This window comes from Oenanthe melanoleuca, chromosome 3 (assembly GCF_029582105.1).
Source record: "Oenanthe melanoleuca isolate GR-GAL-2019-014 chromosome 3, OMel1.0, whole genome shotgun sequence".
Lineage (NCBI taxonomy): Eukaryota > Metazoa > Chordata > Aves > Passeriformes > Muscicapidae > Oenanthe > Oenanthe melanoleuca.
In genome coordinates this window covers 58,725,768-58,741,999 of record NC_079336.1, presented here as the reverse complement: position 1 = coordinate 58,741,999, position 16,232 = coordinate 58,725,768, and the positions used below count along the sequence as shown (strand labels likewise).

Genomic DNA, 16,232 nt, shown 5'->3' with positions numbered 1-16,232 from the left:
TGTTTAGCTTGGAGAAAAGGAAGCTCAGGGGGACCTTATGACTCTCTACAACAACCTGAAAGGAGGTTATAGCCAGGTGGGATGAGTCTCTTCTCCCAAGTAAAAAGGGACAGGACAAGAGAAATAGCCCTCAAGTTGTGCCAGGAGAGGCTTAAGCTGGATATTAGGAAAAAAGTCTTCATCCAAAGAGCTGTCAAGCACTGGAACAGACTGCCGTGGGAAGTGTCCCCATTCCTGTGGATATTTTAAAAACATGTAGATTTGGTGTTTAGAGACATGGCAGTGCTGGGTTAATGGTTGGACTGATGATCTGAAGGGTCTTTTTCAACCTAAACTATGATTCTATGAAAAGCTGAACACAAAGAATTTTGTTGCTGACTGGAAAGGATCAAAAAAAATCTTAATTTTTAAAAATACAATGATAGTCAGTAAGATACTTCCAAATTAATTGGAGCTGGTTGCAAGAACTGAGTTGTGCTGTGAGAAAGCAGCAGTAAAGAGACCCACATGCTAGAGGGACATCAGTGAATTTTCTTTCCAGATAAAAACAGGCATGCTTAGGCTTCCTAAGCAGCAAGTGTCCTAGTCTGATTTCCATCATTCAGAAACACTTTTATTTCTGAAAAAAATCAACTCTGCAGTTTGACGCCATTCTGGCTGAGAGCAAGACTCTTGTCTATGGTGTTCATTTCTAAAAATATAGCCTTGCAGAGGGAACAGTGGACTTTAATGGCATCCATATGTGACTGTACACGCACCAGCCTTTGTCATCCTCAGAAACAGCAGGCTGCATGTTATCACTGTCAAAGCAGTGCCATCAACTAATAGAGATTTCATTTCCCCCACTGAATAACTAGATTAATGATAAAATGATTTAATTGTGCTGGCGTTCAATCTGCAGGGCAATTACCTGGTAAACCACCACAACACAAGCTCTTCCTTCCCATATGGTTTGAGTCGTTAGTATACCTTCATTGTCACACATCTGGTCTGCAGCACTCTCCTGCCATGAGAAAGTGCAGCCTCAGTCCATGCCCTCCCTGGCCCCCACATATTCTCCATCCAGCCCTGTTACAGTGACACTGTGGGCCATGAACACCCCAGCTAAGGTTTGGTTGAGTTGTTCTATGATGTCACTTTGGAGGTAAATCACCAAAGTGTTTTTCTCCACAGGCCACTGACACCTTAGAAATTTTTCCCCCTCTACAGTTCTATGATGAAACAGTGTTAGCAACAGCAACCCCAAGAGCCCAAGTCCAGGCCTCGGGAAGAGCACAGAGGGCAAGAGGGAGCACCTCCATGAGGGCATCCCAGTCACTGCAACACAACCCACTGGCATGACAGAACAGTAGGTGCACCACACAAGGAACTGCTCCTCTTCCAACAGCTGGTTCAGACAGGGTGGGGATAAATTCAACAAGTGTATTCGCAGGGGCAGGAGAGTTTAAGTAGAACTACAAGCTCCTTCATAAGCTATGCCAGCTCTTACATGCAGCTATCCTCAACATGCCTGTCATCCTAGCTGCACTAAATCATACCATAAATCCATCTCCTTCTTCAAGGGCACCCCTTGTGCAGTGTATTGCCCCCTGACCAGGGGGCTCCAACACACACAGAGCTGTGGCAGTCACATATACTGTGCCAAGCAGGCACAGTGCCTCCTGGTTTCTGGCCACATCAGTCACTTGTCCATGGCTGGCCATGTGCCACACTGACCTTTAGACAAAGTGCTGTATATTGGCCAAATTTGCTGTGCTGCCCACACAGTCAAAAGAAATTGTTTGCACTTGCTCTTAAGTATCCTCCTTTCTCATCAAAAAATGGGCAGAACAGGAGGAGAAGCTGAGTAGGGAATGTTTCCCATACATGAACATTGCAGCCTTGAAAATGTGAGGCAAAGCTTAATGAGGGTTTTACAGGCTTCCAGGTAATAGAATGAGAAAGACTTGATGGGTTAAGCATAATAGATGGTTAACAGTAAAGAGATAGCAAAGCAGTGATTACAGGCACTTTGAATGATGAAAAGTTCAATGCCTTGTGGTGGTGGAAAGTGGTTTGCACCCGTTAGAGGAAGTGGGGATGAGTTCTGCACTGCCTAGAAGGATATGTCATAGTGTATTTTGTGTAGGAGCCAAGATTTTAGGGTTTGGGTTATTTTCAATTGCTCCACCATTGCCAAAAATTCACAGACTGCATTTTATGTTTTATAAGTGACCGTTGTGGCACACTGTGGGCTTGTATGACTCAGAATAGATACATATGATGGTGGTGGGACTGCACTGAGATGTCCAGAGTGCCCAGTGGGAAAGGCAATGCCTGTTACCTTCTCTGCTCTGGTGCAGACATGGAAGTAATGAAAACAGGCAGCAGATTCCAGGTATGGCTCATGAAGAGGACCTACAGTGAGGATCAAGGTCACCACTACACCAGAGGAAAGGTGACTTCCTCAAGGAAATACATAGTGAGGAAAACCAGCCTGCACAGGACTTATGGGGCTGTGACACGAGACATCCGTGAAGGCTGCCAGCAATGGCCTTGATAACTTCCTTGCTTACCAGTGGTTCACACTGGCAGGCAGCAAGAATGCCAGCAAAGACTCCACCTTCTAGAGCTGCTGCAGGTCACTGCAGAGTTCTAGGAGGGTGACAAGGTTTTACCAAAAAGCACTTGTCTCCCTGGCCTTGAACTCATTTTAACAAGACACAACAAACTCCATGGCAAGGGAAGACAAAACTGCTGTGTGAGGGACCTTTGCAATGTCTGCAACGTAAGGCTACAACCTGTTGCTCAAGACAGCTGCCCTGCATGTAACACCCAAGGATTCTCATGTGGGTTCATGTGACAGAGCTCTTCCACTGACCTCTCTTTCAGAAGATGCACATCTATCTTCCCTGGCATCATGCCACAGAAAGTCAAGGGAAAAGTAAGCCCCAGTTGTGGGAAGAGACAAAAGTGGCAGCAACAGGAAAAGCTTTCGCACTGTGGGTGACACCCTTGTGCTTGCAACACGATGCCACCTGTAGATAACAAGAGAACACAATGCCTGCAAAAGAGACCTATGCCCTGCAGAGACAAAGACCTGGATCACAGCTTCTGAATTATGAACCCACTGTGAGCTGAAACATGGCTGTTCTGAACCAGTCAGCTTCTGCCCCCCATCAAGTCCTCAGGGTTATTACAGAGTTCCTTACATTGCTTTCCACATAAAAACGTTGTCCAAAACCAATGACAACTCTCAATGCAGGCATACTCTTTGTAGTGATCTGATGTTATACAGCCCCCAAATGCACCTCAGTTTCATGCTGCCCACCAAAGAGGCACATTAGTTAACCAGTTATCAAAAGACTAAACTCACAATGTGAAGTCATCTGTCCACCTTACTCATGCAGCTGAAGAGTGACACCACTATTCCTTGGATACTCAGAAGAATGCCCAGCACAACTCATTTATAGATTCACAACAGACTCATGTCAGTGATACTGTCACCTAAGTACCTTCTATCATATTTTAACTAAGTAAAAGCAAAACACAAATAAATGTATTTTTTCAAGACATCTATGGTAAGTAATAGAGTTGCAGATGTCTAAAATAAACAAGCAAAGATGTGACAGGAAAACCACACTTAACCTACTTACACTGAGATTAAATCAGGAAGGACTCTCTTTCCACCACCACAGAAATCAGTTGCTGGGGTTTAACTTTTCAGCACACCTGATAACTCAAGTTGCAATCCCTCAGAAAACACCTTCAGGAGACAATGCATCCATCACACATCAATGCATTCCACTAGTGCCCCTACACGTGTTCTTTTGGCTACTGCTAGTGCTTGTGCTGGGATAACTGCTGACATCATTTCTCTTCTCCCAGATTCATGAACAGGAAAGAAAATCATAATGATATAGAAATTACTTAAGATTTAATGATATAGAAATTTCTTAAGATTAACAGTATTAACAAGGAAAAATTAATATGCACAGCCAAAATCTTCATCTAAAAAAACCTATGCAGATTTTCTGAAGTTTGTGTCAATCCCACATGTTAGTCCTACCTCCATATCAGGATTTAGTACATACTAAGTACATCTCATCAAACATGTGATTTGTTTGATGCCACTGATCAACAGTGATTTTCTGTGCATTTTTAATCTATCACACGTAGAGTCCCCCACTGGCAAAATAGATTAAATTATAAATAACTTTACTTATAATACAAAATAGTATAATTTGTACCTTTACAATTACTTGGGGTTTTTTTCAAGTCCTGGTATTATTTTATAATTACAAAAGAGAAAAACTGTTTTACCGTCATCTTTGTCTTTATGTACAGGATTCTGCATCTTTCCCTTAATTAAGTAAAAAAGCTTGCACAGTACAACACATGAAAGCTTGTGTCTACAATCCAGAAATTCGGCTCACTAATACTGCAGAAGCTCTCTAAATAAGTCTTATTTATGAATGTAAAGAATAAGGAAAACTCAAAATTACAGATGCAATGTCTTTCTCTTTTACAAAGGACTATGCAGAGGTAAAAGAATTGCACAAAATCATAAGGTAGACTGTGAGTTGACAAAAGTAATGCTCTCAAGCACGTTTTCTCTAATGTATTTACTAAGGAAATTTTGTATGCCTTCATGATACTGTTTAAAATTGTGTTTACAGACACACTGACACTATACAAATACATAAGCTGGTCCCGCTGCTGAAGGAAACTTTATATACACATCTCCTCAGATTAAATGCAGTAGTATGCAAGCAACCAAGAGCTCTATCAGTTCCCAGTGACTTCAAGAGTCATCCTATTGTAAATTTTTTGATCCCTTGGCTAATATTTCAGCAAAGCTATACCAAGCATTATATCTGGATACATAAGAAAGTGCTGCCTTTCCATCCCCTCTACCAACTAACCAATACTCCAACCTGGTTATGATCACCTCAATGTGTAGCATCAGCAAATATGGTCCACACACAGGCACCTAATCTATCCAAGTCTGTTTTCAGTTTAAAGCCAAAACCCCCCAATTTTCATTAAAAGTAATTACACCTTATATCCTGTGCCCTGAGACCAGACACACAAAGACCAACAAATCCCACTCCAAGTTTCAAAGCAAATTCTTCCTGTTCTGAAATATGGCACTGTCTCTCACCATATTTTCCCATCCTGTAGCACTTGACACTGGTCTATTTCAGTCAGCAAAAGACCTGTGGCAGATAAGGCATCAAATACAAGTCTTTGCCCACCTCCAGTGTCCTGATTACAAGAGAAGCTATTATATATTATATAGAATTTTTAAAAAGAGATAGTAACAAAAGGGAGACAAACTCCTAGGGAAAGATACCAAACAGCATCTCATGCCAGCCTGCTTTACTGAGGGCTGCTCTTGTTTGGCTTTGCAAAGCACTCAGAATTTTGACTGTGATCCAGCAAAGCAATTCTGCATTTCTCATGTTTTCCCACCACTGACTTGCAGGGAACTATTTGTACACATGAAGACAAAACCTACACTTCATATTTTGCTGGGTCAGGATCAAGGCACCAATCATCTTTCTGGATCTTTATTTTCTTATGAGAATTGGATAAAATGAGCTAAAAAAAAAAAAAATCTTTTAAGTGTGAGCTTTAGAAAGCCTCAAGACCCAGGAACATTCCTAAAATAATTTGCATTCCACAGCAGCAGGGCAAAACCATTTCCATTTCAATGAGCCCTTTGGAGAGGACTCTGGTCTACTGGCTGAAACTCAGGACTGAATCCCAGCATAAAATAAACACCAAACCCACTTGTACAACATCACGTGAAAAAGCACTTTTTCCTATTCTCCCTCAATACCTTGGCTAAACTCTTTTTCATCACTTCAAGCCTGCATCCCAACATTTATTTCAAGAAGGGCACTGCCACTCCTCTGCTGGACAGACTGGTCAGCAGGAAGATTTCCTGTCCCTTTCCTGTAACATCCTCAAGCAGCTGTCCCCAGAGAGTCAACAAGTCTGTGGCTTCAAAAAATGTTTGACAAAAACCTGGGTTTTAACACTCACTTCTTTCATAAGTTTGATACAAGTAACATGCACCAGCAGCTGAAAACTTTCCAAATGTGGTGAGCAAAACCCACAGCAGAGACAGACAAACAGACAAGTTCCCACACAGTGTAACAGTCACCCACTCCTGTGACCAGAAAGGGGGATACACATTTAGCCAGTACTTTGGCAATGTCAGTAAATTTCAGGAAATCATGAAAACAGATTTGTCATCTGGAAGCCAACACCTTACCTCACACATCTTGCTTAGATTATGGTAATCGAAAACCTCCCACCCTCAGAATGTTCACAAACCTGCACATTATCTATGACATATGCAACCTAAGCACTATTGCAATAAGGTGATACAGTGTGCAATGTTGCTGCTATATTATAAAAACACTTCTATTCAAATTATTTGGTCCAATTCCACTTCTCAGTGTTGCTCACTCTCATACACTTTTAGCAGTTATAAATTTCAATGCTGTGAAATGACTACTTCATTCAGAAACTTGTAAAAGTGAGGAAGTTTTACCTGAAAAGAGATTTTGGATCAAGAATATCGGTACTTTTCAGTTCTTTTAGATGCAAAATGCCCTTCACAGTGATTCCAAGGGGTTTAGCATCTTAGTCTCTTTACTTGCTCCATAAAAGCCAGATGTCTCTATACATAAATTATGTAGCAAAGCATAATTAATGCTCTTCCACAATTTGCCTTGCTGTTTATTAACAGATTCTTGGCTAGTAGAAATGTTTTGTTTTTCCTCTCCACTCTCAAAGGCCTCATCCTTCAGAGATTTGCTTGAGCTGCCTGAAGAAGGCAATGATAACACAAATACATCCTTATAACTCTGAACATAAGCAAAGTTTCACTAAGAACTTAATACTTGAGGCAGACAGACAGCAGGAGCTGATTTGTTTTAATCAATGCTACAAGAGTTACACTGGGTAACAGCTGCGTGTCACATTGCTCCATTGGTTTGCTACAACCTGCAAGCTCAGATTTCCTTTGGACAGCAGCTGGACCTGTCAATGGCAAACTCGGCAGCAATACCACTCACATCCTTTCCCACCTGTTCACACATGTGGACTGGTTGGAGCACGATGCTGCATGGAAAATACAAGCTACCACCTCATACAGTACAGAGGCAAGGGATAATTATTAGAATTAATTTAATAAAATTAGCCATCACATTAATTGTCAGGGGTTGATTCTACTGGAACTAAACTGTAACTTGAGGGGTGATTTCTTACTCCTTTTCTTAAAAGGTATGTTTGTTTTAGAGGTTATATCTTCATAATAGTGCCTAGAATGCATATTGTAATAGGCACAACTCTAATAATATTTAAATCCTCCAAATGGCTTGTAAATGCTTTAATAATGAATGCTACACATGTTCCTAAATATTACTTGGCTGTTTCCTTCCTTTTATCAAACCATTTAATGACTCAAAAAATCTGCAAATTGTGGGTCAGAGATTATTGTTGAATAAAAGTAGATATAGATGCAAACTATTGATATTGAGACCAGTAACTTGTTTCTCAGATAAAAGAGAGAGAAAATGTTGCTTCCTACTGTCAACTAAAGATTAATTGAACCTCTTGTTCTCTCATACTGACAACGGGTAACACAACTTATAGCTGGAGTCCTGCTTTTCCAAGGTCTGGACTGGAATTACATGGTATACAAACCTGTTTGGGATTCTGTGCCACTTCTTGTACATTACTCAAACAAGAAGCCAAAAAAATGTGGCATTACATGCACGGTGTTCATGCCTGTTTAAAGTTTCATCCTGCAGGGCAATGTTGTTCTACCGTTTTGTCCAGCAAAACTGAAACTTGAATAAATTAAAGGAGACTGTCTCTTCTCTACACAAGGTTCTTTTCTTCAGTGAAAGAGAATGTGAAAGGAATTATGAGAACAGGATAACAAGGTCAATGATGTAGAGACTGGTAAAGGAAAAGCCACTACCTCCATAGAATGACAAAAACAATTTAAAATCAAGTTACCATTAATTCCCCTGTCAATACCAAATAAAGAGCTTGGAATATGGTGCACCATAGACTAATGAATGCCAAGTGCAGGCTGATATAAAATACACCTTGCAATTCAGCAGTTTGGCATTTTTATTGCAGTCACTTGTCTGCATGCCAATTTTTCAGAGACAGCCTTGGAACCTGATTAACTTCTCCATGCGCTCTAGCAGCAGAGTCAAAGCACACCATTTCTCCATTTAAAAGTGATCCTGATGTAGAAAAGTTACAATAATGTAGAAAAAAAACCAAGCTAAGTGATCTCTAACCTTCCATTAAAATTCACCGAGAAGTCATTTCTTCACCCAGTTGCATGACCTCTTCAACTCCAACTCTGACTTTTGAAACATCCATTCAGTATGGTTCTGTGAGTTAATGGAAAATAATCTGAAACAATTCAGATGTTTGGCATTTGCACCCCAAATTACCAGAAGGCTGGTTTAGTAATTTACAAAAACCTACATGAACATATTCTGTCAGTTGTTTATACAGCATGTGAGGTCTGCAAGTGGAAGAACTTAGGGATTATCTAAAAGTGCCCACTATCAAATTCTTGGATGTTTTCTGTCAACAGCTACCAAAGTGTATTTTACTTGTTGCAGCATGACATTCTAATCTCCAACATTTACTATAATCTTATAAACAAACTAACATATTTCTAATAAATGGTCACTAATGACTTGCTAACCATATTCACATTGGGAGAATCCATATGATTCAAGAGTCAGTGTTCTGCTGGGACAAACTGAAGGCACAGGTCACACTCCACAACTATGCTGTGTAAGTGGTTCAGTAAACTTTGTGGATTCAACTTTGGAAGAATATCCTTGTCAAAACACATTATATTAAAATTAAAATTTACTGCAATTTCAGATTCTGGGAGCCAAATATATTATTAAAAGTATAATAGCAGCCATAATACCTAAGTAGATGTGTGATAATTTTTGCTATCAGGCTGGAATTTTATATTCAAAATTAAAACCTGACTATGGGTCTAAATTAGATGATTACTTAATAAATTTATAAAGTTATCAGTGTAAATCACTGACCACAAAGATAATTCAGACTTATACAGTCTAAAAAATTAGTGAATTTGACAAGTAAAAAGTTTCAGAGTAATATATCCTGCTGATATCTTTACAGATCAGAAAAAGACACTTATTCTGCATTGTCTTCAACTATTTCGTGAACTGCTTTTTTGACTTGGGTAAAAAACATTTAAAACAATCTTATTTATATTCTCTGTTTTCTATTCATTTAAGAAGTCCATATTCATTTTAGTAATGTCTTATTTTAAAATTATTTTATAATTCTGAGATTTTTGATGTTGATAAAAGTGGTATGAAACATTTAGCAAAAATCTGATAATTTTATTTTTTAAGGGACTGAGGCCACAACCCATTCTCAATCAGGTCACTTTGATGACCTCTAAGATTGTAATATACATTCTGTAACTCAGTATTTCATCTTTGCTAGAGGTCTAAAAATCTGTACATATTTGGCTGTATAGGTCCTGAAGCCTGCAAAGACTTGAAATGTTCTGAGATTCAGGCATAAACATGGACAAATAGCTGAAACAATAAGAACAACTTCAAGGAAAAAAAAAAATCATTTCAAGCCTTATCTTTTCTATTAGAGTTAGACAAAGGGTGGAAAGCAATTTAATCTCCCATTTATCTTTGTTTTGTTTTCTATCTTGTCAATCTCTCTGTTTTGGCTAGGGGAGCCTTTCTTCTTTACATTCAATAAATGCCTAAAAATTAGGATGCATTTTTATTAGCTAAAACCCTTCAGAGACTCAGTGAAAAATCTGTATAGAAAATTCAATTATTAAAAAGGGAGACAATTCCTTCTATCACTTACACTAAGAGTATTTTAGAGAGAACAGCATGTAAATGTTCACAAGTCAAGTAAAGATGATTTCCAAGTGTGAAAATTATTCTTGTCCCTGGCAGCTGCTATGTGAGAAGTAATAAGGTCCAGAAGCCTTGCTGGGCATAACCAGTGACAAGAATATCATTATGATCCATCTGCAGTCCCCAAGAGATGCAAAATGCCTTGCCAATCTTTTGTTCTAAGCAAAACTAGAAATCCAAAGTAACATGTTTCCAAGCCAGGGCATAGTGAGTGTCACTACATGAACACTTCCCTGACCCCTTCAAATGGTTTCAAGTAAGGGCAAGCTGAGAATACCTTTCAGAACTGCAGAATTTTGGTATCACAGATTTTATAGTAAATGTGTTTGCTTTGCCTGCATATTTACTCACTTTGTGAGGAAAGGAGTGTTAGGTTTGCAAAAACAAGTGAGTCATGAACAAGTCAAAATATTTCCAGTAAACTTATTTTTGCCTGAATACCCTGAGTTAACTGAAACCAAAACATTTTGCAGACTTGTATCAGTTTCACTGGCTTGTGATGAATCGGTGCTCCAGGCTGTGCTACATTTTGCTGAAATTGTTAGTTACAGAATCACAGAATCAACTAGGCGAGAAAAGACCTCTGATCATTGAGTGCAACATGACCAGTCACCACCATGTCCACTAGACCATGGCACTAAGTGCCACCTCCAGCCTTTCATTAAACACCTCCAGGCACAGTGACTCTACCTCGGCAGCCCACGCCAATGTCTAATCACCTTTCCTGTGAAGAATTTCTTCCAAATGTCTGACCTAAAATTCCTGTGAGCCATCTTGAGATAATGCCCTCTTGTCTTGTTGCTCATTGCCTGGGAGAAAAGACCAACCTCACCTGGCTACTGCCTCCTTTCAGACAGCTGTAGAGAGTCAGGTCTCCCTAGAGCCTCCTTTTCTCCAGGCTAAACACTCCCAGCTCCCCAGCTGCTCCTTGTAAGAATTGTGTTCCTGAGCCTTCACCAGCTCTGCTGCTCTTCTCTGGACAAGAGAAGTTTCATTCACCTTCATTTGGGGTCTAACAGCCTAACTGTGGAAATCCTCACCTGACACATTTTTTCTTACTTTCACTGGCATCCACCCCTGAGGACCAACACTGAGTGATCTCTTTGCAGTGCCTGGCAGCTCTGGGATGAGGAAGAGCTATCTGACTGCCAGGTTTGCAGGAAGCAAATGATGCATCTACTCGGGATACCTCACGTGCTAGTTTTCAAATTACTCTTCCACTGAAAGAGGGAGGAGTGGTTTTGTCATAGTGCATTTGGACTCATTCTGCCCAGCAGCCCTGGTTTTTTCTTGGGTGAGCCCTGAGAATACAAAAATGCAGTGTTTCAGCAGGCAAATCCTCTGCTGCTCTTTCTCACTGTGAGAGATATTAAGTCACTTGCCTAATTAATACGGGTGACTGCTGAGATAACTGAGTGCAATTGAAGCAGAAAAAGATTATGTTACATCTTCTTCGTTTGTCTTTATCACTTTAAAAGGGTTTAATGTCTTTTCCTTACTCAATGATGCAGGTGAGCCATGATTCCCAGCACATAACAAAGAAAAAAACAGAAGCCAGAAAGCATCCTAGAACATGTATGGAACATTTCTGGAGCATTACAAAGGTTGCCTCTCTGCACAGAAAGTTAAGCTGGTTGCTAAGAATAAATGAAAATTGAATTAAAATAGAACTTATGGTTACAAAACAAATATCTGGGGGTTTTATATTCCTATCTATGAGCTTCTCTTTTGTTATGCCAATCAAACATCAATTATGTTTTTAGTAAGTTCCTTCTCTTAGCCAATACTTTCCAGCATTTTACTACCTTCCCTCTGCCTTTTGCTTATTCCCTCTTTCCAGATCTTTGCCAAGCATCTCTCTTCCTTTCAAACTCCTCTTGGTTTTCTGCATGCCATATCTGCAACAATGACTCTAGAGATAATTCCACCCAGAAAAGAAGTAATACCTCTCTGGGGACAAAATAAGCATCGAACTACTTTGGTTATGTCTTTAATATGTGATTCATTGGTCCTTCCACTGCTTATTATTGCAGGACAATATAATGATTAGACACTTTGTGTCTTCTTTGGGCATCAACTTGTCAAGGCACTGGCAAAACAGAATTCTAATGCTATATAATAACTTGTTTGTTGTTCAGTTTTACAGTGCTTTTATTGTATCATTTAAAATGCCATACTGAATCTAAAGTTACTTATTTCTGCAGGACAGGACAAACCAAAGCTGTCCATCACATTTTACAGCTGCAGCGATTGAAATAATATTCTAGCTAAAGTATACCAACAAAACTGCAGTGACAGTTTATGACCAAAAAATCACATGGGACTCTTGCTGTTGTGGTTCTCTCTGAAATAAGTGTCAGTCTTGCAGAAGACATCCTTGCTTCTCCTCAAGAGTCCCTCAACACCATTAATAGCAATAGGAACCTGAACAAGAGAGTAAGTAGAAGAGCAAAGTTTAATATTGCTCAATGCACTACATTTGCTTGGTGTTATGCAAGTTAACACAGGTTAGATGCTGCTGCACTAATATTTTCCTAAGTGCTTTCCTAAGCTTATATTTTTCTATCCCAAGTTGTTTGTGAAACAGCTTCTCCTAAAATACTGCTCTAGGTCCAAGACACAAAGATAAAAGCAGATCTACTCTTGATCTACTGCTGTAAGACAGAACTAGTTTACAAAGGCATCCTTCATCCTTATTTAGCACTGCAATTCATGCCATTTTACAAAAGATCAATCAGTACAAGCAGAAAAAGCAAGAAAAAAGAGGAAATATAAGAAACATAGAGACAGTAAAGTTCATTGGAAATAGGTCTTGCTTCTGAATTGTCATGTCAGAGACATCTGGAACCCAAAACACTCTTTCACAGAAAACTGCAAATAGCCCATATACAGAAGAATGCATTGGAACACAGACACAAGCCAGCACAAAATGCAAAATTAGAAGCAAAATATTTATTTGATTATCCCCAGGATATATGTGCAATTAGATTTTATTATCAACTTTCAAGGTTTTCCCATTCAGAATTCAAGACAACTGACCTTCTTTTTGTCCTAACTCTTGTTATTTCCTGCTAGTTATCACAAAATAGCAGTATCCTTGGCATCATTCAAAGAGATTTCCTACTTCTTTCCACACACGCAAGAAAAGAACAAACAGATTCTTCTGGGTTTAGTGACAATTAAATGATGCAGCTGCCTGCACAGTGGCACAGGCTAAAGTAGAAGTGTGTGACAGCTGTTCCCTTGGTGTTTGGAGCAGTCTTGTTTGCCTCATGCTTATCTTTGAAAGCAGGAACATCTTAAAATAAAAGCCCAGAGGGGCCAGTAGGGAACTAGTTGGCAATACTCTCCTTTTGAAAATATCTTGTGAGCCAGATTACTCTTACTGAAGGGGACGATTTAGATTTGTAAAGTTAGGTGTAAGGTCAAGTGCTAAAACACACCAAACTTACAATGGCAGCACTGACTGCCTTAAGTGTAGCGTGTGTATTCACTTATGAGCAGGGTGAGGGTCAACATTTTTTGGGGTTCAATCATCAGTCAAAAAATTAGGAATTTGAGGGGGAGACAGAAGATCATGTCTCAGCCCTGGCAATATGCTGTAGGTTAAATGTGTCTCAATAATCAAGGGGAGGGGAATTATCTTACGATGCTTCCTTTCCACCAAGTCCTGGCATAAGTGCAGGCAGTAAGAGAAGACATGCAAGTGCTCACAGAACTTCACAAGAAGGTTCTTGATGCAGAGAAAATAATAGAAATTAGAGGAAATATAAGTTATCGCCTTTAGTTAGAGAGCATGAATTTGTGACCTGCCCTGGTTAAACTTAGAGAACAAACTACATGATTTAATGATCCCCTTTAGGAAATAATTATTTACTTTCTTGTATTTATGTGATTATTTTGCACCAAACTCTCTAAACCTCCCACTACTGATACACAGGTCTAGAGCAAGCAGTGCAGTCCTTCCAATCTTATTTCTCTCTTTTATTCCCACTCTTCCCATCTTCTGCTTCTTACACTAGTAATCCTATTATCAATTTTCAGCATCTGCATGATCAGAACAACTAGGTCCTACTTACATGTCAGAGAACTGAACAATTCAAAAAGCAGTGGCAGTCAGCCTGTTACAGTCATAGTACTCCAGGGTCTATACCAGCTCTCATTAGATTTGCAAATGAGATTCTGACTGCTTTGACTTACAGTTCAGAGCAAGTAACACACTAACGGTGGAAAAATATACTGCACATACAGTGGCACCAGGGCAGCAAACACACACAATATCGAGGAATAAAAACACAGTTTGTCCCTGATCCTGTGACTCCACCTGTACTTCTGTTTAGCACAACTCCCTGTGCTCCAGCCAGAGCCACATGCCCTGCACAGCCCCATTGCGTTGTGCAGTGTGACCACTCCCCACGCAGAGGTGGAGCGGTGCTCCTTGCACTGCTTCTCCAAACCAACAGGGACGGGAAGGGCCAGTGAAGGGAAATGCCCAATGACAGCATCAATAAATAAATTTCTCCCCGATGAAGGGTCAGAGCACAGCAGAGATGTTGCAGGGTCACTGGCATACTGAAGACCTCACAAGAAAAAAGGGACACTCTTGCAAGGTCCTAATAAGGGACAGGACTGCTTGACACCTTGTGCTGCTGCATTTAATTAGGAATCTCAAACAGTCAGACTTTCTGCTAAGCTTTGGGACAACCAAGAATCAAGCTGTACCTGCTGATGTTAATTTTACAACTGCAATGCAATCCAATCTGAGTGTTCAAATTGGAAAGCTCTTCCCCATTCTGTCAGAGCTGGACTTGCTAATCTCCTGGTAATAATGCCAGGCACATCCTCTCCTACTGATTCCTGGAAAGAGAACGCATGTGTCATTTATATTTATCCATGAAGATCCTCATCGTGTTAGAAAAGTGGCCACAGACAAACGTGCATGTAGATATATCATATACCCAAAAATATGGCTTGGATTTTGCCCTATATAGTCCTTTATAAATTAAAAATATCAGCTGAGGTGGGAAGATTGTGTTTAAACTCATATTTTAAAGGCAGCTAGTACTTTTGCTCTTCAACAACTACTTTAAATATCTTCTACAAAAGCAGTTTGCTTTACTGGCCATGCATTGCAAGGTGGAACACACTTGTATTAAAGTCAGACAGAGGAAGCAACAGACCTCAGAGAAAAGTTTAGCTGTCCAATTTCACCTTTCTAAAAATGAACTGTCATCTGACTAAGGGACAGAAACTTCTAACAGAGAAATAAAAAAACAACTGAAAGTTAAATTTTAACCAAGTTAAGTACTTTAAGAAAAAAAACAAAATCCTATAAAGTAGTAAATCCCTCTTCCTCACAGGAAAAAAAACAACAAAAAGTGGTGTGTCCTGTAGGAGTCAACGACAGCTCAAGGCTTAACCTCGGCAAGCTGTCAGCCTCCTTAAGAGAGATGGAAAACTGTGTAAACCGAGCTGCGGCGGCTTCTGTCGGCGGGGGTTTTGATGCAGCCGTCGAGAGCCGTGTGCGAACGACCGGCACACCTCTGGAGCCGCAGAAGTTTTTCCACGCGGGAACAAACCTCCCGGACCACGACCCGTGTCTCTCGTCACGGGGGTGCCACCGCCGGCCGCGGTGGCCCCACGCTCTGCCCTGAAAGCCCTGCGAGGACCGTGGGGCTGGAAAGAGGCAGAGGAGAGATGAGATGTCCCCTCCTCCCCCAAATTCGCGGTCCAGCGGCCTTTCTGTGCCTAGAGGCAAGGGGGCCGTGGCGGGCGCCCATCCCGGGGCTCCGGTGCGCGGCGCTGCGGGCGGACAAGCGGGAGAGCCTGAACGGGGGGCCGGGGCGTGGGGAAGGTCGAGGAGGAGAAGCGCAAAATAAGTAAGTAAAGACGAAAGTCTCCTCCAGAAGGCGGACACATTGTGGCACACTTTTCCGCGGCAGCGGGCCCGGTCCGACAGCCCCGATGCTCGGCGCCCGCCCCCCAGCGCCCCGCCCGGAGCGGGCCCCCCGCTGCCCCGAGCGCCCGGCACCGCGGCGGGACGGCGGAGCGCCCCAGGCCCGGCCCCGCACGCCGGCCCCGCTCACCTCATGGCCCAGCTCCGCGGGCGCCGCCCGCTCCCCCAGCGCCGGGCCGGGGAGCGCAGCGGCGGCAGTGGCGGCAGCGGCGGCGGCGGCTCCTCCCGTCCCCGCGGCGGTGCCCGGCCCCGGGGAGACGCCTGGCGGCGGGGCGGTGGCGGGCGGGCCGGGGGAGGGCCGGGAGAGGGGCGGCCGC

General features: G+C 41.5%; 1 protein-coding gene across 2 annotated transcripts in view; it reads right to left on the bottom strand.

Annotated features, from left to right (window-relative positions):
* The window catches only part of PLAGL1 (PLAG1 like zinc finger 1), a 43,555-nt gene extending 27,382 nt beyond the window's left edge, over positions 1 to 16,173 (bottom strand). Inside the window, exon 1 of one of the 2 annotated variants that reach the window (XM_056487068.1) lies at positions 16,046 to 16,173. The gene's annotated coding sequence lies outside the window, so the exon portion shown is untranslated. Of the gene's footprint in view, positions 1 to 2,860; positions 2,879 to 16,045 lie in introns of those variants that run through there. The other variant, XM_056487069.1, reaches the window with a different exon arrangement.
* Positions 16,174 to 16,232: the final 59 nt, after the last annotated feature.